Source organism: Canis lupus, chromosome 19 (genome assembly GCF_048164855.1).
Source record: "Canis lupus baileyi chromosome 19, mCanLup2.hap1, whole genome shotgun sequence".
NCBI classification, from domain to species: Eukaryota; Metazoa; Chordata; class Mammalia; order Carnivora; family Canidae; genus Canis; species Canis lupus.
The window spans coordinates 32,298,391-32,324,515 of NC_132856.1; the positions used below are offsets into that span (position 1 = coordinate 32,298,391).

The window sequence follows — 26,125 nt, forward strand, 5'->3', positions numbered from 1 at the left end:
GAACAAGAACAGTGTGTTTCATTCATGCAATCTCCAGCACCTGGCACAATGTATATAGTTGTCGAAGAGATGAGTGGATCTTGGCTTGGGCTGGAGGAACCTAGGGAGAGTGATTTCCCATTGAAAGCTCTAGTAATCTTTCTGTGCAAAGGTTCATCCCTGGGTTTGGAACAAAATAAAGATGCAGATTTCAAATGTACTCCTAAAGTATTCTGTGCCCTTGGTGTTTCTATTCCAGAAACTTGACCTCAGGATACTGTTGAACTTAATTCAGTCTGGATTAGTATCCCTGAACCTGGAAAGAAAAAAAAAAAAAGAGGAATAATAAGAGTCTCTTGGTATTATGTCCTATGGTGATTGATTGAAAGCTGTATTTTCTAACACTTCTTAATTAAGAATTTTTGTAGAAACCAGCATTCATGATAAACCTTGAAATAGAATTTCAATATAATATAATTGACACTTTTGTTAAAGCTCATAGAAACCGGGCAGCCTGGGTGGCTTAGTGGTTTGGTGCTGCCTTCAGCCCAGGGCATGATCCTGGAGACCCAGGATCGAGTTCCAAGTCAGGCTCCTTACATGGAGCCTGCTTCTCCCTCTGCCTCTCTCTCTCTCTCTCCCCCCCCCCCGTCTCTCATGAATAAATAAATAAAATCTTAAAAAAAAAAAAAAACAAAACACCTCATAGAAACCAAACAGGCTCACCTGGGTGTGGCATTGAGGGTACAACAAGGTAATTATAGTTGGAGTTTAGAGGCCATGAGGGAGGGAGTAGAGAATAAACACTGGCGGAAATGGGCCTTATTTTTCTCCTCAACCTCCCTCTTTTATTTCCTCCCCCCTCCTCCTTCTCCTTCTTCTTTGTTGAATTGTATCTTTCCACTTGGTGGATCTTGAGGGAATACAGTGTGGTGGAAAGAGCTTTCAACAGACCATCAGGAAACACAGTTACTGGTCTGGACTTTACTACTTAATAACTAAGAGATCAAGGGAAAGTTTGTTTTTTGAATCCTATCTGGAAAATAGAGACATTTACCTTGTACGGCTTATAGAATTTTTATAAAGATAGTTGAGAAAGATGGGACGCCTGGGTGGCTCAGCGGTTGAGCTTCCGCCTTTGGCTCAGGGTGTGATCCTGATCCCGGGATTGAGTCCCACATCGGGCTCCCTGCATGGAGTCTGCTTCTCCCTCTGCCTCTGTCTCTGCCTCTCTCTCTCTCTGTATCTCTCATGAATAAATAAATGAAATAAAATCTTTGAAAAAAAGGATAATTGAGGAAGAAAACAAGTATACGAGGTAAATTGTAAAGTAAATGCAAAATATTGCTATTATTCACTGGACGGCTGAGGAGGAAAAAAACAAACAGACAACAGAAGGAGTAAGAAAGAACTTCACAGAGGCCACCTGGGCTGACTCCTAGTTAACTAGAAGTAGTGGCTTTTATTTCTTCATTATGCTACATATCCCAGATTTCACCTGGCTTCCTGTGGAGCTTTAAAATACCCATCCTCCTCCTTTTTGTGAGAAAGGTGAGCATGAGTGAATACCACTTTAAGCAGCTCAGAGACTATCCAAATTAAAGTGATGGGATACAGTGTTTTCAACTACCTATTTGGAAGTGATTTTTTAAAGTTATATTGCCTCATTTAGGAGAGGGTGAAAATTAATTAGCATTCTTACACGCTGCTGATGGGACATGGGAAAGCCATACAGTAGAAATTATAGGCAAAGCAAAAGGCCATTTTGTTGGGAAATCATAACAGATTTTTAAGAGGCAAGTCTTTTGTAGCTTTTCCAGTCTTCTCTTTTGTTACACTTAGGTTCAGAACATTTTTTGGAAACCTGTTGGTTCTTCTTGGTTGAGAACATGTTGGTTTATTCTCTATTTGTATATTGTGTGAAAACTGTGTGTGGGCATAAAAATCCACACACATCTTACATATACACACCCTGATCTTTTGACATGTTGGAAGCTGCTGTGACTTGCTCTCCTTCCTAGAGAAATATCAGTATGTTTCTTTTCTCTGGGTGAGGCATGGCATTGCTAATACCAAGGAATGTTTTCAGGTAAAAACGTGCTCAAATTATTTAAGACATCAGAAACCACTGTAGTTTGCATGTGTGTATATGTGTGCATGAGTGTATGTACGCATCCAATCAAGAGGTGCTTTTTTTCCCCTATTAAACAGCTTCAAAATAAAATCACCTTGTTCACAAAATATTAAATATGCAAATATGCTTGCCTTTCACTGCTGACTGGATGTTTACCAAGCAGAACCAAGAATAGTTGCCTTTTAACTATGTCATTATATTTTTTAGTATCTGAACATTGATTTATCTTTGGATCATGTTATAGAAGGATTGATTGATTTCATTCACTAAATACTTATCAAGTAACTTATAGATGGCAGGCTAATTTTCCTCATGCTATGATTCAGCAGGAAGACAGGCAGACATCCTTGTGACCATGGAGGTTACATTTCAATGGAGTAGACAGATAATTAACAAGTCACCGAGATAATATAGTTGCAGAGGATTTGCAGAAAATAAAACAAGAGGGTAGTACGTGTTGGAAGGGGATGCTATTTTTAATAAGGTATCCAGGGAAGACTTTTTGAAGATAGGACACTTGTGCTGTGACTGGAATGAAGCAAGGGATGGGGGTTGGGTGCAAGGGCTTGGGAAAATTAAGGGGACAGGTGTCACAGGCAGAAGTATACAGGAATAGAGGCCTAGGGGAGTGATGGCATGTGGGATGTTGAGGGACGAGCAAGGGCAGCGGCAGAGCTGATGTTTGTTTGAGTGGTAGGCATTGAGGTTGGATGACTAGGCATGGCCAAATTGAGTGAAGAGGACCTTATAGATAAAGAGTTTACAATGGGAAGACAGTGGGGAGTCTTAAGTTCTGGTGTGATCTGATTTTTAGTTTTTAGAAAGAATTTTCTGGTGTTCTGCAGAGAACAGATTATATATGAGAAAAGTTTGGAAGGAGAAAGTGTGCCTAGGGGGCTTTGGGAATAACTCAGAAAAGAAATGATGGTGGCTTGGATGTGATGGTGGAGATGATGAGTGGTGATCAGAGTCCTGGTATATTTTGAAGATAATCTATCATATTATATAACTCAGGAATATAATGAATGTGATGAAGCCATACCACATGATGATATTGATCTATGTGTTGTTTTCAGAGTCTAATCTTTGGTTACATAGGACCATATTGTTCTTAAATCTGACTAAATGTATAAGGCATGAACAGAAATACAAAGCTGTGATAACTCTAAGGTCTAGTCTCTTGCATCTGAGTTCTTTGAATATATGATTTCCCCACTAAAACAGTGAAAAGATGCCAGAATAAATCCATCCAACGTTGTGCCTGATGGAACATGATACTGCCATAGTAAGCCTTTTATGTTTTGTTGAAAATCTTAACTCCATTGTGTAATAAATATCAGTTCATGCTGATTTTTAAAAATATATATACCAAACATTACATTTGTATTAGAGAATAATCAAAGCCAGATAAAATTCTGAGGTGTAGATTTCTGCACTTTATGCTAAGGGTTTAAAACATTGCCATTCTGGCTAGAGTAGGGACAACAGAGATTGACTCCAATACATTTATCCCCAAAGAGAGATCCCAGTATGTATTCCTCAAGTCCCATTAAGTGGACAAAAGCCCCCAAATTTTATCTGATCTAACCAGTGGTGGCATTATGGCTACAGAAGCTCCAACAGAGAAGAATACACCTCTTTTATGAGAGCTTATGTAGACTTTCTTGGACTTGCTCTGATTGAAATGGGTTAGGTCATGTGTCTACCACTCACCAAATCTCAGTGGCCAGGGGAGTGTGATCTGTCTTTTGGCTTGGCCTCAGACACACTCTTCAACCCTAAGGATGAAGCCTTGCTTATGAAGTTAAAGCAGGAATGATGATGCCAATATTATTGCTGGAGGAAGGAGAAGAGGGTTCTAGAGAACAAATAGTGTTCATTGCCCTGTGATAGCACCATAGCATCCTCAGGCTACCTGTCCTCTGTGAGCTTCTTCTAGATATCATGGAGCTCCTGCCTAGAGTGGCAGATAATGTGATTAAAATACTAAGTGTTATTCTTTTCATGTGCTTTGTCCTTATAAGGGACAGACCCTGAAAAGGCATGGTGAAGAGTGAATCCAGTGCTGCTCTATCTCTGGTGGTGTATTAAGATCCACATGCAGAACTACCTCTGAGAAGTTAGGTCAATGATACCTGTTTTCATAGCCGTCCTTTCTAAGCCCTAACGTATAAATGCCAGAATATGGAAGAGACAAATGTTGAAGGAAACAAAGAAACAACATAAACATATTCAAACTCTCACAGCAGTGGTTTAACACCTTTAAGATCTGATTAGGTGAATTGTGTGAAGGAATCGGTTCTGAGTCTCTGAGACTGGGTTTAGTATCCAAAGGAAATCATTTTACGCAGCATGTCAACAACGACAACAAAAATGTTACCAGAGTGGAGGGAACCTCTTTTTGGTGGTAAAAGAGTGCTTGCTCTAAGGATTGTTGTTACACGACCAAGGTCAAAGAACAGCAGCTCTTGAATGTGGGGGAAGGGGGAGGAGGAAGAGGCAGCAGAATGAAGATAAGGATCATCTTTACACTCTCTTTGTTAAGGGTACATTTATTATTAAGAAATAGATTCCAATTTATTAAACAGTCCATGCCCAAGAATAAATAAAAATACAGTACACTTAACACATCTTTCTCTTCTGTACAAGGGCTTTAACTCAGACTCTAAAAAATTGTGAAGTCCTAATTCTGCAAAACATATCCTTAATCTCAGTTATCTTACTGGGGCCCCTAATGGATATGTGGTCATTAGTATCCATGTGGTGTGACTTGTCAAACAATTCAGATGACATCTCTGATTACCTTCCCCATGTAAGCAGTTTGGTAAATCTCCCTCAACACATTTTTCTATCTAATGTTTGTGGTTTCAAGTAAAAGAGGCTACTGAGACTCTATGTGATATTAGTGAATTGTACAAAGGTGAAATTCTAACAGAAAGGTCAAGTGTAATTTAAGAGGATAAATATTAAATACACTGCAGATCCTTTCCAACTGTTTCACATACAATATTTATTCTTCACTAGATAATGCTGGAAAATATTTATTTTTCCCCCACTTTCAATCAATTGCTCTACCCCTGACCTGTTGAAATATTATCCTATTTAAAATACTACTTACCATGTATGCCATTTATTTTTCCATATGGCTGCATAGTATGAAATATTGAGGTTATTAATACAGATGCTAATATGGCATATTGATGAGGGAACCAGCTTTTAGCATTCCTTCTGGTGTGCCATTGGAATTAAAGGTAAAAAAAAAAAATTACTTTCTCGTCAACATGACCATCTCACCATGTTTATGTTTTAAGACCTTCCTTGTGCTCACAGCAGGCAACATTTGCCCCTTTTGCTTCTTTCTTTAACCTGGTACACCACATGGAAGGGATATTTTTTAGTGTGAAATCACTACAAGGAATGCCTTCTTCAGTGAAAACAGTTAGTGACAATTGAGTTATTGAGGAGTTCCCCTGGTTTTCCACCGTCCTCTAGTGAGCCGGCTAAGCACTTGGGCAACATGGTGTAGTCCTGAAAAAATGCATAAGTGGGCCTGAATTTATTTAACTGATAAAGGGAATTCTAAATGTCATTACCAACTGCTATGTCCCTCACGGAGCACGTTAAGCTATAGTAGGCACATTCCAGTAACGGACTTGATTTAGTGCTACAGAGAAACCATAGCAAGGTGTCCTTAACTCACTTCTGTTCTTGGGGGAAAAGGTCAATTTTTCTTTGCTGTTTTCCTGCCAGTTTCTTGTTCTTTTCTTAATAAATAAGATAAGAATAATACTTTTAAAAAAAACACACATACAACTCTGTGGACAAGCAGTGAAAAAGCTATCCAAGATAAAGGCTTAGGGTTAACTTGATCCTTCCTTGTCTTGGAATTGACTTGTAACTCTATATTAGGATGTTCGTGGCGGCCAAGGTGGGAGCCAAACACACAGTGTAGTCTATATCTTGTTCCTATAATGCCTCACAGTTTGAGGGCAGGATATATTGGTTTTCTTCTAAACCCATATCTGCTGAGGTCTTGCCCCTTGAATCCTCAGTAAGACATGTAATGTAAGTTAAGGGTTCTTATTCTAATATTTCAACTGGCTCTCACACTCAGCTGGCAAGTGAAATAGTTTCTGCAAAGATAGAAAAGTTCAAAGCATCCCTTTGGCTTTAAGTCCTGAAAGAGGTTTTGCAAACATTTATTTGTATTGTTGGAGGCTTTTTCCTCCTGGTTGGGCTCATTAATACCCTTTTGTGAGTACTATTTTGCTTTTTCAAATAGCTTTTTCTAAACAGCTTTTTCTGGTGGAAAATCTAATTTAGTTGCAAGCAATATTACCAGTTCCACTCCTTTATTTGTTCTTCCTCATTGAAAGGAAAATAAAAGATTGTGTGTCAAATAGAGATGTACGATTTATGGCATTAGCACTTCCATTAATAAATTTATGCAGCAATTATATATCTTCACATTTTGAATCTATCCATGACTGAAAATAGCTTCTTTATGTTGAAAGAGCATATTTTTCTTCAAGATACATTTTCTTATTTTGTATCTTAAGCTTTTGCCCTGAATTTTCACTGGAAGTGGACATGTGGTAGGGAGTTCTAGCTATATAAACTTTTACCATAGATTTAATCTTAGAGCTATTAAAACTCAGATGGTCTTTGTGATATTTCTCTGCACAGAATTTCTTAGGAGAACAGATCTTTCCCCCTAGGGATGAATCCTGCTTCATCCAAATGATTTGAAGGTAGCTGCCCCCATTCTCTTTAGCTCCAAAACTGGGTGATCAAAATATTTTATTCCTTTGCCATAGTGTTTGGTTCTAACAGGGCAGATAGGAAGCCAAGCTATTTCTAGCCCTTCTGAGCAATTCCCCCACTATTGTGTTTGCTACCATATAAAATGAACCTGTCTGAGAATGAAATCAGATGGAGTGAAGCGGAAAGCAGAGAGGGAAATGGAAGGTGATTATGATATGATTTGAGTACTGGATCTAGTGGTATGCTGCTGGAGCTAATGCATATCAGTGCACCGGAGCCTTTTGTTAACTTTTTAGGAATTTGTGAGCTGGCTCATGACATGTGGGTAGCATGCAATTGGCAATTGCCAGAAATCAGGTCCCCTCCATTAAAAAATAAATAAATAAATATATTGTTAAACATTTTCCAACCACCACTGGCTGGAACTATTCGAGATAATAAAATCATTATGACCTCTTGTCATGTGAGCTATTAACTCCCTACCCGCCCCCTTCCTCCACCTTTATTTTACTTAAGTTAGTTTGCTGTCACTTGTAATATGTAGCTAGCCAAGTTATGGCTTGACTGAATTAATTATTTTGACATTATGATGAACATAGTTTTTTTTATACCATATGGTAGGTAAAATGTAGGAACCAATAGAGCTTCTGATTTTATTTTTTATTTTTTTAAAGATTTTATTTATTTATGAGAGACACAGAAAGAGAGACAGAGGCAGAGGCAGAGGGAGAAGCAGGCTCCATGCAGGTAGCCTGACGTGAAAAAGCTGCATGTTCCTGTTGGATATTACAAAATATCTGAAGGGAGTAATGTGAAATTTCTAGAACTTTTTGATCACTTATCATAACCTCACAGATTATCCACTGTTCTTGGGGATTCTTTATGTGGCCAAGGGAAGAAACAACAAAATCTACTTTGTGAATCAATGGTTGTAATGTAGGATTCATAACTTTGGAGGAAAAAAACTGGGCAACCTGGGATTTTGAGATAATAGTGAGGATTATTTTTATTCTGAAAGAGATAAGTAACTCATTATGTCAGTGATGATCGGTTCAATCAAGCTGTTATGTCAGGGAGGCCCATCTCTTTTATCACCTTGCATATGTGAATTGTTTGCTTTTGCTTCTGATAATTAATGAATATTGTGGACCAGAATGCCCATTTCATACAACTGCATGATTTTGTGGTATTTAGTGCCCTTAAACAGTCCCACAGATCTGTTCTTAGTCATATGAGCTAAATTTGAAGAAAAATACATTAGAAATGCTTATATCCAATGTTGGTTGGGTTTGAATTTAATCTCTAAAAAAGTTTATGGCTGGTTATTTTCATATGCCTCACATGCCATTGTTTGAATCATTGGATAATAGGCACACCCAAGCGGTGAAACTTGTACATAATTTGTATATATTATGAGTGTAAAAAATGTCATCTGTTTGACATGGCAAGAGAGAGACAAAATTCAAGAGAAACTAGACTAAAACCCTTGTGTGTTCCACGGTGCAATTTGCTATAACACTGAGGTCTGTCTATTATTTTCAGTGTAAAATAATTTATAGGAGAAATATATAGTAGGCTGTCCATCTGATAGAAGACAGAAAGAGGATTTCAAATTGGTCAGAGGTAGTTAAAGGGTAATGTTGGGGTATTAGGCCAGAGTTCTTTGAATAAATCTAGACCAATTGGATATTCTAAAATTATGTTATTGGAAATTATGTTTTCTCTTTAAGCCATTTGGGAGATATTCACAATGTGTCACACTTTTTTCCATTTACAAAGTACTTTCTATTTGGCAAAATATTTTCACAGACCAGTTGAAACTAGGGAAGCTTTATAGTTAAGGAATAAATTAAAATGTCAATCAACTCAGAAGATGTTCAAGACTTACTAAAACAAATAGTAATCCAGTTTATCTCTCCTAATTTTGCCCACTATATACTCTTAAACAAGGAATGTGTGTGTAACCATAGATAAGTCATTTATCTCTTCAAGCTTCAGAGTACTTGTGCATGAAAACTGTGAGATCAAAGGGCATAGTGGGTTGGAGAAGGAAATAAAAGTACCTGCCTTCTTGGCTTATCTTGTATGTATCATGAATGTTACATGAGGTGAATAAAAGAATTCCTGGTTAGTGCTTAGCACAGTGCCCTGCACATCCATGCTAATAAGTAGGTGTTAACTATTACTATTGTTAATATAGCCTTACTCATGAGTGAGAATCATTAACCATGCTTAGATAAATAAATCTCTACTCTTCTCTGTTCTGTGCACACTGGATAGAACCTAATGTGAGATGTGAGAAGCAACCTAATCTTGGATCAACACAACCACTTGGAGCCTTTGCCCTTATGACTTTTGTGTAGGGCACACATTTGAAGATAATGATTTCTATAACCAATGCGTCTTCATATATGTGGTATCTCTACTTAGTGCCAGTCATATGGGTCACTTGTCATGCCTGGTGTTATTCTGGAACTTGTTGATCTATCTCTTTAAATTATAACCAACCTCCCCTTCACATCTTATCCTTCAATTAATGAACAATTACCTCCAACCTATTATTCAGTTTTGGTGACTCTCAGGACAGTTTCATTTAGTAGAGCAAGCAACAACAGACATTTGATTTTATTCATTTTAATTATTATGGGTTTCAGAAATTATGCTAGTGAGGTTAGTTAAGTTTATAAATTGAAGCTGTGAGTGTATGCTGCTTTTTTCTAGGGGTCATGGTAATACATACAGAATAGATATTTTTGCATTTTAGTTGCCAATGCATATACTGCTTAACAAACTATCATTTGGTTGTTCTTGTATTAGTTTGTCATTGCTGCAAAGCAGATCTTCTCAAAATTCAGAAGTTTACAACTATTATTTATTATTAATCATGTCCTTGTGAGTCATCTGGGGTTGGCTGAGCTAGGCTGGGCTCAGCACAGTGGCTCTTCTCCCCACTGCAGGGTCCGATCCTGTTTTCTAGTCTTGCATCTTTTTAGACTAGCGACAATACTAGCTATATCATTTACTTTTCATGCTGAGGCAAATGCAGTAGAGCAAGCAGAAATCCCTGAGACCATTTAAAATCAAGAACTGGAACTTAGGACACATTATCATGCTTTCCCATGTATGAAGGCCAAAGAAAATCATAGGACCAAGTTCAAAGTCAAGGGTCAGGGGAACACTCATGGACCCTGGGACCATGGCACGGGTATGAGTGCAGGAACGGGTAAAGAATTGATTCCAACAATGCCATTACCATGGTTATTCTGTGCTTCCCCAGTGATACTCTTCATTTGTTGGCATTAGTTCTGTATGTTTGCTGTCTCTCACAAATCATTGTATTCTTCTTGGGCATTTAGTGTATTCTAATCTTATGGGTGTTGAAAATTGTGATGCATACAAACCTTCTTGTGTTGATTACCAAGAAAGGCACCTAACAAGAATTTGTAGTTGATTATGGCAGCCATATGTCTATAATTTTTTTTACTCTTCATATCATTCCTGCTTATATTCTTGTCTACTTTTGTTTTAATTGTTTGTTTAACCTCTATTTGTAAGTTGGACTATTTTGTTTCTTATATATGTGTTTTGTAAATGTATCATTGTTGATGCAAGAAGAAATATATATAAATTGAATTTGAAACAATGATTTCCTACCATGATTTGCCCTTTATCCAGTAGGCAGGGTTACAAATAATATAGTAAGAGCTAGCATTTATTGAACATTTCTTTTCTGTTGTGCAGTATGTAAAATGGTGTTTGAACAATACCGAATTCTGTTTCCACAACAACTTTATGTGATAGGTACTGGTGTTATCCCTATGGAAGTAGATGCATTCTATGGAACCTGTTTAGTGTCTTGCAGGTGGTAAATGCCACTGTCATGATTTGAGCTGGTAAAGGCTGGCTTTAGATCTTAAATTCTTGACCAGTAAGTTATACTGTTCTGTATGCTAAAAGCAAAGTCTAAAAGCAGTGGATAGTAATTCTTTTCTATTTTCATAAGTCTAATTCAGTTTTCATTCCTTACTCATCTTCTATTTTTTCTTGCATCTCTCATAAATATACCTAATTAAAATGTCACCTGCTAATGGCTTGAAAATACCATTTGAGCTGTGTGACACTTGGCATTCCAATCACTGCAGGTTAAAAAGAAAACTAAGAATTTAAGCAAATGAAAGTGATCTATGAATCCTCCTTACTGGTACAGATATGTTTAGTACAACTGTCCTCGTATTTATGAGGAGCATAATACTTCCAGGTACATTTTATGTTTTCTTGCAGAAGTTTGATGGTAAATGTGGAAATTAAACTGGGAAATATGGATAAATCAGCACAATTCCAAACACCTGCTCAAAACATTCGTTTTATTGATTTAACAGTTGACTCTTTAGGGTGTTTTTATAAAAACATTGGCTCTAGGCAGAATAAGTATTCTCAGTGAATATATTTGTTGACATATCACTTAGAAACTACTATGCTGACAGATTTTAGGCATTTTATATGAGTTTGAATGACAAGTAAAGGCCATTCTAGATGAGAGCAGCTCTTCCTGTATTTTACTGGATGAGCCTCTGGTATTTATATATTTTTAGTCATAAGGCCTCCTTGCAGTGATCTTTCAGTATCTCACTTGGCTTAATTATTTGGAAAGTCTTCAATGATTTTTTTAATGGGAATTATGCTATTTCAATATCATTGATTACTATACAACTAATATCTTTGAGGGAAACTTGAAGTAATCTCATTTCCTTCAGAACGTTTGTAATTCCCACAACCCTGAAGGGCTCTGAAGCCATTTTAGTAATGATCATTTACTCTTAATCAATTATCTGTGCATACAGGCAAGTAAAGGGCTTATTCTTCTTTCTTTGGTTTTATTAAGTAAGGTCAAATAATGGCTGTGTCCCCTCAGTTCTCTGCCCTTAAAATGGTTACATTGCGGATCACTCACAGACTGATGTCTCTCAAACTGAGTCCTGTTCTTCCATTGCTTTTAGTTATTGCCATTTCTTTAATCAATAGTAAAGCCAAAAAAAAAAAAAAAGCTATGGCAATTAGAAAAATGTGAGTTTCTTTTGGTGGCACAAGCCAGAAACCATAAATGACCTCTTAATTAAAAACCACACATACATACATACATAGATATAGATGTATTTATATATTTACATAGGCTAGTACTCAGATTGGTACCCTCGATCCCTGTGCCCAAAATGATGTTATTAAGAATCTATATCTCTCCATCTTTGGCCTCTACTTCTATTTTGGTTACGTAGTTCCTTGTGGTAGCCATTGGTAACAGGAGGCTGTCATCATTAGCAGCAACCTCAGTAGAAAAAGAACTTTTTCCTAGTAGCTCAGAGCAAAGAGTCCCACAGACAACTCTCAGTGGTCCATCCAGATCATGTGCCCACCTGAAACCCCAGAGCTGAGATCAAATACCTCATGTGACTCCCCTCCTGTGATGGGAGGTGCTGTGCTTCTCTACAGGAACATTGAGGAGCTATTATCAAAATGCAGGATTGATCGCTTGTTAAAAACAACTGTCCTATCTATGTATAAATGCATAAAAAATCTATAGGGGTATATTCTTAATTGTATTATCTATAATCTGATATCAACCAGTTGTATTTGAAGTAGGAAAACCCCTTTTCCCCCCTTTATGAGTGAATGATTTGTTGTATTTTAATTATTAGGATGTTCATTCTTGAAAGAAGTTCAGTTAGGATATAATCCCATACAACAAATATGTACTGAGCTTTTGTTTTGTGACAGAGACAGTGCTTTGTCCTGAAGGTACAAAAATAATAAAGCCTCTCTCTGCCCTTGACCTCCCACCCTCATCCTTAAGGGCAGTGTTCTTGTATAACATATGAGAGAATTAATGGTTACAATTCTGTGTGATAAATGAAGTAGTTGAGAATTGTTCGAGGCTTTTTTGGAAGCTCTAGAGAGAGATCTACTTTAAGCTGAGAACACTTTTAAGCTGAGGTGATAGACACTTCACTGTGCCCTTTTTATGCCTCTCCACCTTTATCACCTGCCATGTTCCCTTTGCTTTCATTATACTAAATTATTTTTTGTTCTCCAATTAACCCCTTGTCTATCATGTCTCCTTGCATTTGGTCTCACCTGTTTTTCTGGTTCCTCTACCCTTCAATTCATAGCTGACTCTTGGATGGCCTACTTGCTCATGTAGATATGATGATGGGACACTGAAGAGCCTTCCCAACTTCCTTCTTATGCTCTTTCCTCTATCAAAAAACCAGGAAAGCCAAAATCTACATTTCCATACTCCCTTACAGCTAGAGGTTTGGATATGATTTTTTTTTAACCAATTAGATATATTTGAGTTTTGGAAAGTAGAACTGAGGCCATATCTTATTTTTTTTAACTCCCTCTCTTTTGTTTTTGTTTTATTTTCCTTTTTTGGTGAGGATATTTAAACTCTACTCTCTTAGAAAATTTTATTTATATAATACAGTATTATCAATTATATTCATCATGTTATACACTAGATCATCAGACCTTATTCATCTTATAACCAAAAATCTGTATCATTTTGCCAGTCTACTCCTATTTCCCCTAGTCCCCCAACCCCTGGCAACTATTTTTTTTTATTCTGTTTTTATGAGTTTGACCTTTTTGTTTATTATTATTATTTTTTTATATTCCACTTACAAGTAGTATCATGCAGTATTTGTCTTTGTTTATCTGGCTTATTTCACTTAACATAATGCCCTCCAGGTTTATCTCTGGTGATGTAAATGACAAATTTCCTTCTTTTTAAAGGCCAAATAACATTGAGGTGTGTGTGTGTGTGTGTGTGTGTGTGTGTATAGAATGTGATACACATTTTTATATCGATTTTCTTAATCCATTCACCCATTCATGGACACTTAGGTTTTTGTCCATATACTGGATACTGTGAATAATGCTTCAGTGAATCTGGGAGTAGAGATACCTATTAAAGATAATGGTTTTGTTTCCTTTGAATGCATATCTACATGGGATATCTGGATCATATGTTTTTTTTTTAACATTTTGTTTATGTATTCATGACAGATAAACAGAGACAGAGACAGAGAAAGAGAGGCAGAGACATAGGCAGAGGGAGAGGCAGGCTCCATGCAGGGAGCTCGATGTGGGACTCAATACTGGGACTCCAGGATCATGCCCTGTGCCAAAGGCAGACGCTCAACCACTGAGCCACCCAGGTGTCCCTCATAGGGTTCTATTTTTAATTTCTTGAGGGACCTCCATACTGTTTTCCATTGTGGCTATATCAATTCGCATTCCTACCAAGAGTGCATGAGAGTTCCCTTTTCTCTATCTTTGCCAACATTTTATCTCCTGTCTTTTGATACTAGCCACTCTAATATATGTCAAGTGTTGGCTCATTGTTTTTTTGATCTGTACTTCCTAGATGATGAGTGATGTTGAATACCTTTTCATGTACTTGTTGGCCATGTGTATGTCTTTTTTGAAAAATATCCATTCAGGTCCTGTGCTCATTTTTATATTGAGGTTTTTGGTTTTTTTTCGTTTATTTATTTATTTATTTTTTTGCTGTTGGGTTGTATGATGGGCCATTTTTTATCTATTCTCTACAGTTTCTGCTGGCTAGAATATTGGAGGGAACATTTGGTTTTCAACACCAATATTACAGCATCCAGCCTCTAATGTCAGCACTATTGAGAAGCAAGCATGGAGTGTCTGTTTTTTGCTAGTATGGCTCACATAAAAGTCAGAGGTGCTAGTGGCAGTAGCTTTCTAATTCTTGTTCACAGTTCCATCAATATTTTTCCAACATGAGTGGTTTGTCAGTGACTTCCCGAGTTTCTGCCATCCTATTAGTGGCAGAAGTAGCAGCATTCCTCAGGACTTGTTCTGAAGCCCATACCTCAAACCCTTCCATTGATGTTGATATACCCCTTCTCCTTGCTTTATCTCCATTTTGAGCAGCTCAGCTCTGGCTAATGTAAGTAATCATTGCCTCGGTGCCTCAGTATCTACTTAAAACTTAAACCTAACTCTTAAAGTTATTGTGAGGATGTAGTAAGCAGAGGCATGTAGGTGGCTCAGATCATTGAAAAGCATGTTAAAATCTCTCAGTGAATGGCACCTTTGGGCAATATGTTGTCAACTAATTTGAATTTGCTAATTTTGTCCATTAGACAAGAACATTTTTTCTATAACAAACATCATCAAACTCAAGAAAATATTTTCCCTCCTCTTCTGAGAGCAGATGATTTTTTGCTGTTTTTGTTGTTGTTGTTACTTGGATTCCATACAGCCTACCCTTTCTCACTCCTGGCCAGCTAATGTGGAACTCTCTTTCTCTGGGCTCCAGTCTCTCACTAGTATGGTTCACATTTTGTACAGTGCACCAGTCACTTTTCATGGTGCAGGGCTCTGAAGAAGAGCTGTGACTCTTGACTTCCTTTGTATCACTGTAAGAGTAGAATTAACATAGAGCAAAAACCTCTGTACCAGTGTGAAGTATTAAGCAGAGAAGTGGTTTGTACCGTGAAAGCCCTTTGATCTCAGTCACTAAGAATGTGAAGTGAGTTTCTGTCTTCTTATCTTTGAAATGGATAATCATGCTGCCTCACAAAGTTGTTTTGAGTATTAAGCTACACATCTGGAAACCCCCCACATAAATAGTTAATAATGAGATAGAAGCAGTAATGGTTAAGATCATGTTTGACTAGGTCAGTGGGCCACAAGATATAAGCATATAGCCATTACTTTTATTTCCATTGATATTTATTCAGGGCCTCACATGTACAGACATTGGTTAAACCTTTATGTACATTGTGTCACTTCATCTTCATAGCACACTTATCAGGTAGATATTCCTACCCCCATTTTACAGATAAAGATGTTGACTCAGTATGATTGGCTTGCCTAAAATGATATGACTGTGTGGCTCAGCTTCTTTCCTTTACATACAGATCCAGAGGCCTCAGATTTCCTGGAGAAGTTTTAGGTATTGCTGGCTATAAGGAGATCATGCCCGAGAAAGAAAAAAATTAGGTTCCTACTTGGTACATGAGTCACTCCTGCAACCTCCTCCGGGCTTTGTCTCCAGTGTCATTATCCCGATGGAGGAGCTCCATTTGAACCATAAAGGCAGCCCTCCTTTCCTCGTCACATGATTGCTGAGAAACGAGTGATCGACAGCTTGCTAGCTAATTATATCCCTTCCAGAGTAGGAATCACAGATGTAAGCTTTTGTAAAAATGAATTTTGAGTTCCAAGGGGACTCTTGCCCCTCATCAACTTCAGTTTGCATTATGAAAAGAAAGAAGAAGTGGGTTCAGTTTTTAAAATGTCATTAATTACTGATACAAGGTGGCTCTGCCATCAGGTGGAGATTCCTTAAAAGGAAACCATTCTGCCCTGGGGAGGCAGATTACCATTTGGGAAGGATGCTCCAGTTTTTTTTGTTTTTTTTTTTTTAATTAACTTTGTTGTTCCTGTGCATTTAGTGGAAATGTAATAATTTGCTGCCTCTCACTACCTGTGTATTTTGAAGTAGAAAATTGTTTGCAAAAAAAAAAAAAAAAGAAAATTGTTTGCATAATGCAGCTCCCCAGAGGTATTCATGCTACTGCCAAAAGGATACTCTACTTAAAAAAATAATTTCTGATGAATATTTTTTTCTAATTAGAGTAGATGAAATGTTAAATTAAAGGTGATATTATACATCTTTTCAAGTCATTGTGTTTCATTTGCCATATCCTATAGAATTTTGCCCTTTTCTTAGTATCAAGACTATTAGTAGCCCATAGGGCATGTTTGTGCACAGTAGAAACTATACCCTACCTTAAGGTGTATTGGTCTGCACAATTACATGTTGCAGTGTGGGTAACTGTGATATTCAAGGTCATGTGTGAGTTATCAGAAACATAATCCCTGCACTTGATTGTCATTTGGGATGTGTGAGGTTCCTCTGAAACCAAACCTTCTATAAGGGTAGAAATTGGATAGTGGCTCAGCCCTAATGAAATAGCACTCTGGGCAGATTTGGGATAGAAAGGAGAAGGAGCTCAGCACCAAGTTATATGACCTGTGAGTGAAAGGGTTACATGGGCCTCCAGTAGCAGTGAAATGATTCTGGAATCTGAAGTTAAATTTATGCTTGCATAATACCTTTTTAATTTTTTTTTTTTTGCGGGGGGCGTGGTTATGGCATGTTGAAGAATATGGAGTCTTTGGCTCTGCTAGTATAAATGCTAGTATTCCTCTAGCATTTAGGAAATATAAGACATAACTCTGGAAATACCCTTGACATTAAACTTTCTAGTTGTCATTCTCCCTTTCTCCCTCTCTTCTTCCTACCTTGCCCTGATGGAGGTGTGCTGATGTAACAAAACCGTTAGCAGCAAGAGATAATGTGTGCTGAGGTCCTGCTGCTTGCCAGGCAAAAGACCAACAAGGAAAATATGTATCCCACATTGAATATGTGTCAGATGCATGAAATTCAGTGGAGAACAACCTACACTCTGTCCTTTACCTCGTGAGTTGACAGTTTTGTAGAGGAAGTGGACGCAAGCAAGATAAATGGATATATAATTATGAATGATGGGAAGCATTATAGAAAAAAAAAGGATAGGATACAATGAGAACATTATGAGGATGGGAGTAATGGCTAATTTGGATGGATTTGGATTTTGAGCCAATCTATCAATAATAAGAAATTATAGGAAACAAACCCTGTTTGCACCCTGAAGTCCTTCTATTCAAAAACTAAAGTGTCCAACATCAGCAGGTGAGAAGATTGACATCTTACCTCAAACAAGTTGCATTGACCAAGGTGGTGGTCTCTGCCACAACCCCTGGGGCTGTTTATGTCCCTGCTCTGGAGGCCTCAGCCCACTGCCAGTGCCCAAGATGAGAAGCTCTGGCAGGTGGGTTATGGTGGATTTTCCTTTCTTAGGACAAAGAAATTGGAGCTGGCTTTCTTCATGTAAAACCTCTCCACCTCTTACCAAATGTTGAAACTTCTGTGCTCTTCTCCATATGATGAGGGAAGAATCTTGGAGAGGCTGGTGGTTGCAGCTACTCGAATAAAAGATTGTGATAAAAACTATTATCGGGGTCTCACAAATATCTGAATCGATTTGCTAGCTCCAGGCTATAGGGACAGAATCCGGGCTTAGCTGTTGGATCTGTGCAGTTTTCCCCTTTAAAAATAGATGCCATGCTTAATTCTCAAGCATCTTCTCACCAATAATCTGTTTCTGCTATTTGCCTGGCCTCTCGAGGCATTCTGAGAATGTGACCTGTTGACATCAGAGCCCCAGATACGGATGTCATTTGTTTGTACATGTTCCTGACAGGGAAAAGACTTCATCAGTGGGTGCCATCTCTGGACTCTGCCCATCTCTTCTGAAAATATTTTACCTTTTGACTCCGATGGCACCATTTTCCCTGTCTTTTTTTGTCTTTCTGACGGCTTCCTTCTTTCTCTGTTTCACATCCTTCTATGCTTCTCTAGCTCCCTTTTTCCTTCTATCCCTTGTTGTCTCCTTGTGCCTCCCTCTTTCCTCCCTGTTTCTCCTCCCCTCCCCTTCCTTCCCCTTCCAGTTTGCTCCATGTTACTCATGCTGATTGAGTGCCTACTTGATAAATATCCTATGGTTGGAGGAGAGTGTCTCTCTCCTTTTGTTGGTCGTCTCAATTGATCAGCAAGAGAGGTTGATCAGGCAACTGCCCCTGCAGAAATGAAACCTCCTAAGACCCATGAACCTAGTCAGGCTTGGTCACTTACATATCTATGCATGAATGTGTGTGTACCTGAATTCAGCCATTGGTTGTCCATTGTGCTCATTCTACAAGCTATAAAGCTTAATAAAGATGTATGGCCTCATGCCCCAAAACTCTGATTCTCTACTTTTTCAAAGGCTTGTGAGTCAATTTTAAAAGCTGTTTCATAGACTAAGCCAAGAATTAGTACATTTAGAACTCTCATAGGGAACAAATGTGAACAGTTCTCTGAAATCGAGAATAAGACACTGCTTCTATTAGATGGTCCTTTCCAAGTATCATTGAAACTAAGGACTAAGTATGTTACAGACCTTAAAATGTGAAATTATTTGTGAACCTGTTTTGCAGATGTAGTGAATGTCATGGATTTTTTACAATCTCCATCTTGGCCCAAATCCACAAGGCAGGTTCTTATGTTTAAACTTCGTTGCTCCAAAAATGCAGCTGGATCAGTCACCAGGAAGCACCTCTATACCTGTCTTCTACTAGCATTTCTTCCAAAATGGTCCCATTTGAATGAATCTTTCTGGCACCACATGAAAAGACCTTCAATTATATTGTATCTCGATGGTGGCAAAATCAGTCTTTAACACATAGCTAATGTAAAAACTGTGCACAGTAATAAATAGATATAGGATTCCAGCTGGCACAAAATCTGATTTTAGATTGAATGACAAGCTACAGTACTTTCTATCTTTCATGGGAGGGGAAAATCACAGAAATTGAAATGTGTGTGTGTTTGTGTGTGTATTTTCCCTTTTTTCCTTCTTGCTGCTATTTAAAATAGTCATGAGCATGAATTACCCTATTTTTAGATTTAGGTCATTTGAAATACTTCTTAAGATTAAAAAACAAACATGACATCAGTAACTATAGTGGTGGTTAATGCTGGCTGGACTCAGCCTAATATGTGAACCAGGTGTTGATGCTGTCATTGCTGCTACACAGTAGGCCATATCAGGGACTCTGTCCCCTGCTCCCTACCTCCAGGCCACCAAGACAGCCTTCCAACTTCAGATAATCCACATTTCCTTCTTTATTTTTCATCACACTAGCCCATAGACCAAAGACTTAGGACATGAGCCATTTGTTCTGTTGTTCTCAAGTTGTAACGTAGAAAGAGGTTCACACACACATATCTACGCTTGCCCTGACTTATGCTCTGGTTCATCCCTCTACATGGATGGCATCCTGACAGGGATCCAGCCTAAGTATTATAATGAAATTTACCTCTTATTGTTTCTCTCCCAGTATTTTAATGACAAGGGAAGGGTAGATGTTTGTGGAGTTGGGTAGGATAGAAGCATGGAGATCTTTAAAGTGGACTGAGCACAGTTGATTTTAACATTCATGAGTTTGGGGTGTATCCTTCCACCTCCCCCACCACAAATCAGCACCGGCCCTCATGTGTATTTACTCTCCAGTCTGGCATTTAAAACTTCAGATGTTTTCAGAGACATAAAACATGTTCCATCCCAACAATAAAGACTACCAGGTTTTCTATTAGATCCTGTATTATCAGTACCCATGAAATCCCCTGTTTCCTAGTAGTCGTTCATATTTCAGTATATATAAAGTCACTTCAATATTTTAAATTCCTCTATTGTATAGGTGTTCGAATATTAACTCCTTTAGTTACAATTTTACAATCTCATTTATCTCCAGTAATCTAACTCAGGAACAAATTTAAGTGTGATGTTCTTCTAAATATCACTCGTATATAATAAAATGTGTTAGATGGTGGGTCTAGCAAAGGCAATTCTGATTTAACATTTTTTTCTGTCTACTTTGTTACTGCTGATCATTCTCCAGAGCTTCATTTCACTTACCTTCGCTATTGAATGCAGATCCATAAAAAAAATCAGTGTAAAAATAAGCCAGTAGAAAGGAAGGCAAGACGAGAGGAAAATGCTCAGATCTTTATCCATCCAGCAAGTTGCACCAATACTTATTAATTTCTTAGCCCGTATTAGACACACAGATCATTTTTGCTCATTTCATAAATAATGGAAAAGAAACAATTTTAAACCTACCTTCCAAGTAGAGATGATATATCAAATATGTTAAAGATCTGTCTCCATTCTTTTAACATCTGTCAGAGGTCCATAATAATGTTTGCTAAAGCTATTAAGTTTTGCCAACCTCTTAATTTTCTCCCCATTTCAAAAGGTTTATCTTTTTTTCCTGTTAAAGTAAACAGATCTAAGGTCATACATTAATTCATTTAACAAATGATTATTGACCTTCCAACCCATACTGGGCTCTGAGTTAAGTGCTGAGCTATATCTTTGAGCAAGGTCAACCTGCTCTCAAGGTTTGTATTAAAATCAAGGAAGATATTTCTCTTGGATACACCCACAAGTAAAATAGTTCTCAGTTGTAAGACAGGGAATGATGGGGCTGGAGCCAACTTATGTAAGGAGGACATTGAGAAGCTGTCTGGAAGAGGGATGATACCTCAGCACTGACAAATGAGAAGGACTGGTTATAAAGGATAGGCAGAAAGGGGGATATTCCATGTCAAGGGGCCAGCATATGCAAATGTTCTGAGTTAGGAAAAAAAGCTCATTCTGTTTGATGAACATCAAAAAGACCAGTTGGTACGTGATGAATATGGAGATCTGAGCTGATAAGATGGAAACAGTGAAAGGGTGTTTGGACTTTATTTCTAGTGCAGTGGAGTGTCATTAATGAATTTTAAGTAGGGTATGGCCTGTTTGATTTGCTCTGAGAAGAGAATAAGGCTGCCATATGGAGGATGAACTGAGGCAGAGGTTCCTAGCTTGAAGGCTATTGTCGCAGGGCTGGGGAGGGATGACTAGTATGATAGTGGTAGGGTGATGCTCATGGGTTTAGACTCAGGGGGGAGACAAATAGGCCGAAGAAAGAAGCCTTCTCAATGCACCAGAGGAGACACAACTGTGGGTGCCAGCTAGAGGGGATGGTGGAGACAAGGCTGCAGTGCCCCTATCTGGGGAGAAAGCTTCTTTCATAAAGGACACAAAGTGTAGACAGTTCTCTTGACAAGGTGACAATGGAACATGATCAAATAATAATTGTATTATAGGGCACCTGGGTGGCTCAGTGGTTGAGCATCTGCCTTTGGCTTGGGGTGTGATCCCGGTCTGGTGATCCAGTCCTGCATCAGGTTCCCTACGGGAGCCTGCTTCTCCCTCTGTCTACCTCTCTGCCTCTCTGTCTGTGTTTCTCATGAATAAATAAATGAGATCTTAAAAAAAAAAAAAAACTTGTATTACATGTAAGCATGAGATTATAGGCATTCTTGGGAACATCAATATTAGTTAAAAAGTGTTTATATGAAGTGTATACATTGATGCAATGACTATATTTTGAAAAAATTGCTTTAGCTTTTTGACATCCTTTCAAGTCATTTTAGGAGAGGGAAGTTTTTCAATGATATGAGTGCTATTAATTTTTTTCAGTTTTTATTTAAAATTCATTTAGTTATACAGTGTAATAATTGGTTTCAGGTAACACTATTAATTTCTGTATATAGTTTCATTGTTTATAGCAGCCAACTCCTGAATTTGTTTTTGTTTTTTTAATATTTATTTATTTATTTATTTATTTATTTATTTATTTATTTATTTATTTATTTAAGAGATCATGAGCTGGGGGAGGGGAGGGGCAGAGGCAAAGGGAGATAATCTCTAGCAGACTCTGCTGGAGTACAGAAGGTGACACAGGGCTGGATCCCAAGATCCTGAGATCGTGACCTGAGCTGAAACCAAGAGTCAGACACCTAACTGACTGAGCCACCAAAGTACCCCTAAATGTTCTCATTTTTTTCTCATTTTTAATCCTATTAAAATATAGGAGATCAGTTGATATGAGAGTGAGAGGCCAAATGTATAACTTGAGAGTCATGCTTCCTGCATTCCAGCTTCAGACATCTCTTATCAGATGTGAAGTTACTTTGCTTTTCTGAGCCTCAGTTTGCTCTGTGATAGAGTGGGGCTAACACAGTGTCTACTTTATAGAATTATGACCATTACAGTGGTGATCCCATCCAGCACTTAGCTTGATGCCTCGCACAGATCAGAGTGCAATAAATGTTGACTCATAATTATAATTTCAGAATTAGAAAGCACTCTAGACATAGTCTTGTTTACCCTCTAGTTTTGCAGATGAGAAAATCAAAGCCAGATATTACATGGCAGATCTCATGTAGCTAGTTAGGGACAGTGTCAGACTTGGGTACTTTTTCTCTTGAACCACGAATGATTATTCTCCTGCAAGTTTCTTTTTCACTTTTTCCCTTAGAATCCCCTTGCATGAGGAAGAAGAGCTTCTAACAAAGGTAGGAGAGGAATGGCAAATCACAAGCACATGCGGACTATGAATTTGGATATTGAAATGTATATGTGTGTGAGAGAAAACAAAGTATGGAGAGACAGAGAATCCTGGAAATACACAGAAAAACAGAGACATACAAAAAGTGTGGATTGGGTAAAAAGAGATATGTCTTTGAATAGAAATCTAAGCATCATTAAGAAGATGAACCATATAAAAATTAAAAGTTCAGTACATTTGGTAAAAGACATAATAATACATTACATATATCTAAGACTTCAAATTTGGGAATGGTTTATATATTAATGTGAGAGGATTATGTCCTCAATTTAAATTTTATAGCAAACTAAACCTTGAAAAGTTTGAGATGAGCAAAAAAAGGCACCAAGGATTAATGAGACATAGGGAAAAACAATTAGATTTTATAATCAAAGTGTCCTAACCATCAAGAAATAAAAACAAGAAAGATAGCGTGGATTTAGAATAGCTGGGAAAATAGTATGTGTCCATACCAGCATAAAAATGAATTTACTACTTATGGAGGAATTAGGGCATCTCCCAGTACTTTATATACATAATGAATTACTTGGAAGAAAAATAATTTGTTGCAGTTTTATTAAGACAGTGAGAATGTGACCAAGGATATGTAGTCTGGGAAAGTTTTCAAGTTGGCTTTAAAACACCTTTGATGTGTGGGTAGCAAAGGATCATACATATATACATAGAAAAAGGTTTGTTGAAGTCCTTTAGAGGAGATCCTCTTTGTAGGATTTAGATGCGGTAATTTGTGGTGTATTTAGAAAGCAGAAGAAGGGAAGGATAAAGAGGATACAATAACTGAGAAGGAAAGATATAACATCAATGAAGCATCTGAAATGGCAACATAATTGTTTTGTCAGAAACTAACTAAAGCAACCCATCCAGGCATCTGTCCAGAAAATGAATATTTATTAAGTACAAAGAATTGTATTAGGGGTTTTGAGGGACATGGAGGTAGAAGAACCATGGAGCTTACTCCACAAGAGCACCCAATCCAGTCAGAAAGATGACATTCATGCATCAGTTTGTTCATTTGTGCAGTGTTCCTTGAATGGACTGTGCCATTCCCATGTTCAACCCTCATGGCAGACATTGTTCATCAATCCATCACTCCTTCCAACCAGTCCTCAACTACTGTGGCAACCAGTTGCTTGGTAGAATAATTCTTTTTCACTCTCTGTGCACTTGGCTCTACTGTGCTTTAAAGGTATAGAGATTGTGTCCTTTTACTGTAATATCCTGAACACTTACCACGGTATTCAGAATAGAATAAATGCTCAACAAATATTCAGTGTACTCTCCGAAGTCTAACTTACCTTCTTATAGATATTTATTCTGTGTATTAAATGCTCAGTGTTATATCAACATTGCCCCTGTAGTTACTTAGAACATATGTTGTATGTGCATTATCTTCAGAATTTACCAATCTGAATATTAAAGTCAATTGTTTTGCTGCATTTGTGTTGTCTCCTAAGACAGTAAGATGTGCTTATTTAAGCATAAAGAATAAAGTGAGTATCGTTTCTGAAGAGTAACAGTGGATATGTGATCTTGTTGAATAGGAATGAGGCTCATGTCACAGAGAGTTTATTAACTACGAATGGCTTTGTGAAGTTGGAGAACATTTCCAGGGCTAAGTGGCAAGGGGGAGGAGGTTATTTTAATCACTGGCATAAGCCATTTATAGTCCTGTCATCTTCTCTGTCATGAAGATTATCACTTAATTATAAGACAACATGATTTGCTGTTTAGATATCTGAGATAGAAATGTGCAGGCCAGGATCAAAGTGGAAATCAATTCTCAAAAGGTCTAGGTACTAATTAATAAAGTTGGTACAGCTGTGTGCCTGTCAGCCCAGCCTGGATTGGGGTGTCTGTTTTCAAAACATCAGATGAGCTGAGTACTCTGGCCACCAGTCAGAGAATGTGGCCACTGATAAATATAAAAGGGGCGGAACAGGCAAGCGGGTGATGGCATAAGGAGAAGTCAGTACCTGGTCTTACTGTGCAGGTCTGCGAAGTCCCAGGATATTCCCTAAGGTCCTCCCCATTGCTGATCTGCATCTTTCTTGAGTTGTGCAAGAAACTGACAGATCTGGTGGTTTGAACAAAGGCTCCTAGTTACGGAAGAGTGTATCTTTCTGGAATCATGTGTTAGGTCACACAGGAGGGAACTCAGAAGCAAATGGGTGTGTGGAAGTGATAAGAGGATAGATTTCAGTTCTCCCTAATTTCCACATAGGGCTTTCTGTGCGTGGCCAGATTTGGAATGGGGAGAGGGAATTTCTTATACTCACATGAAAGGTCTATCTGACAGGAATATTGCTAAAGTAGATTTGGCACTACCCAGTATATAAGAGAGTGTGCTCTGGATTGGGTTGGCCTTGGCTTGAATCTAAGTTCTGTTGCTTAATATTTCTGGGGCTCTATATTTCTGAGCTTTCTATTTTGTTTGCTTGTTTGTTTGTTTGTTTGTTTTTTCATTTGCAAAACAGAGGTAATAATATACCAGCTTCAGAAGTGCAGTTTCTGTAGGTTGGCCTGTGGCATGTGTCCAATAAATGGTACTTTCTTTTTTGTCATTTTTGTTATCATAGTGGTCCTCTTTATCTCTCCATGAGGGCAAGAGATGATGACCTTTTTTGTTTATTACCTTATTCCTAAGCTCCTAACACATTGCCTGTATTTGACTCTCAACCAGAATAGTCGGCACAGTCAAATGAGGATGAGCATCAAAAGGATTCTTTAGAAAGGGGCTGTTTCTACTTAGAAAAGTGTGGATGGGTGTATGGAGGAATCACAGGGTGATGCAAGAGGCTGGAAGGAGCAACACTGAGACTGGCAAGACCCAAGCCCAAAGAGATGAAAGGAAGGAATGATCCTGCACCATAGTATGTGAGGAAATTGGGGAGAGTAACCTGCCTTGGGAAGAACTGTGGATCTCTGAATGGGGACTTAACCTCCCTTTTTTCTCTCCATCAATCTCCTGCTGGAATCCTCACTGACCAGATTGCCTGGAAAGCAAGAAGACAAGAAGCCTGTCAGTGTAGTCCATGCAAGTCAGCCTTTGGGTCACAGATAGGACAAGAAGTAGGAGAATGGAGGGGTACCTGGGTGGCTCAC

The 26,125-nt window shown here is 38.0% G+C and overlaps 1 protein-coding gene and 1 long non-coding RNA gene across 21 annotated transcripts in view; one reads left to right on the forward strand and one right to left on the reverse strand.

Moving 5' to 3' along the window:
• On the reverse strand, positions 1-25,098 carry LOC140610076 (uncharacterized). The gene is made up of 3 exons (XR_012011853.1): positions 24,997-25,098; positions 20,683-20,833; positions 1-295 (listed from the first exon to the last, which is right to left on the reverse strand). It is a non-coding gene; the product is annotated as an uncharacterized lncRNA (long non-coding RNA).
• The window catches only part of FHIT (fragile histidine triad diadenosine triphosphatase), a 1,386,045-nt gene that overhangs the window by 975,364 nt on the left and 384,556 nt on the right, over positions 1-26,125 (forward strand). The window lies entirely within an intron of this gene.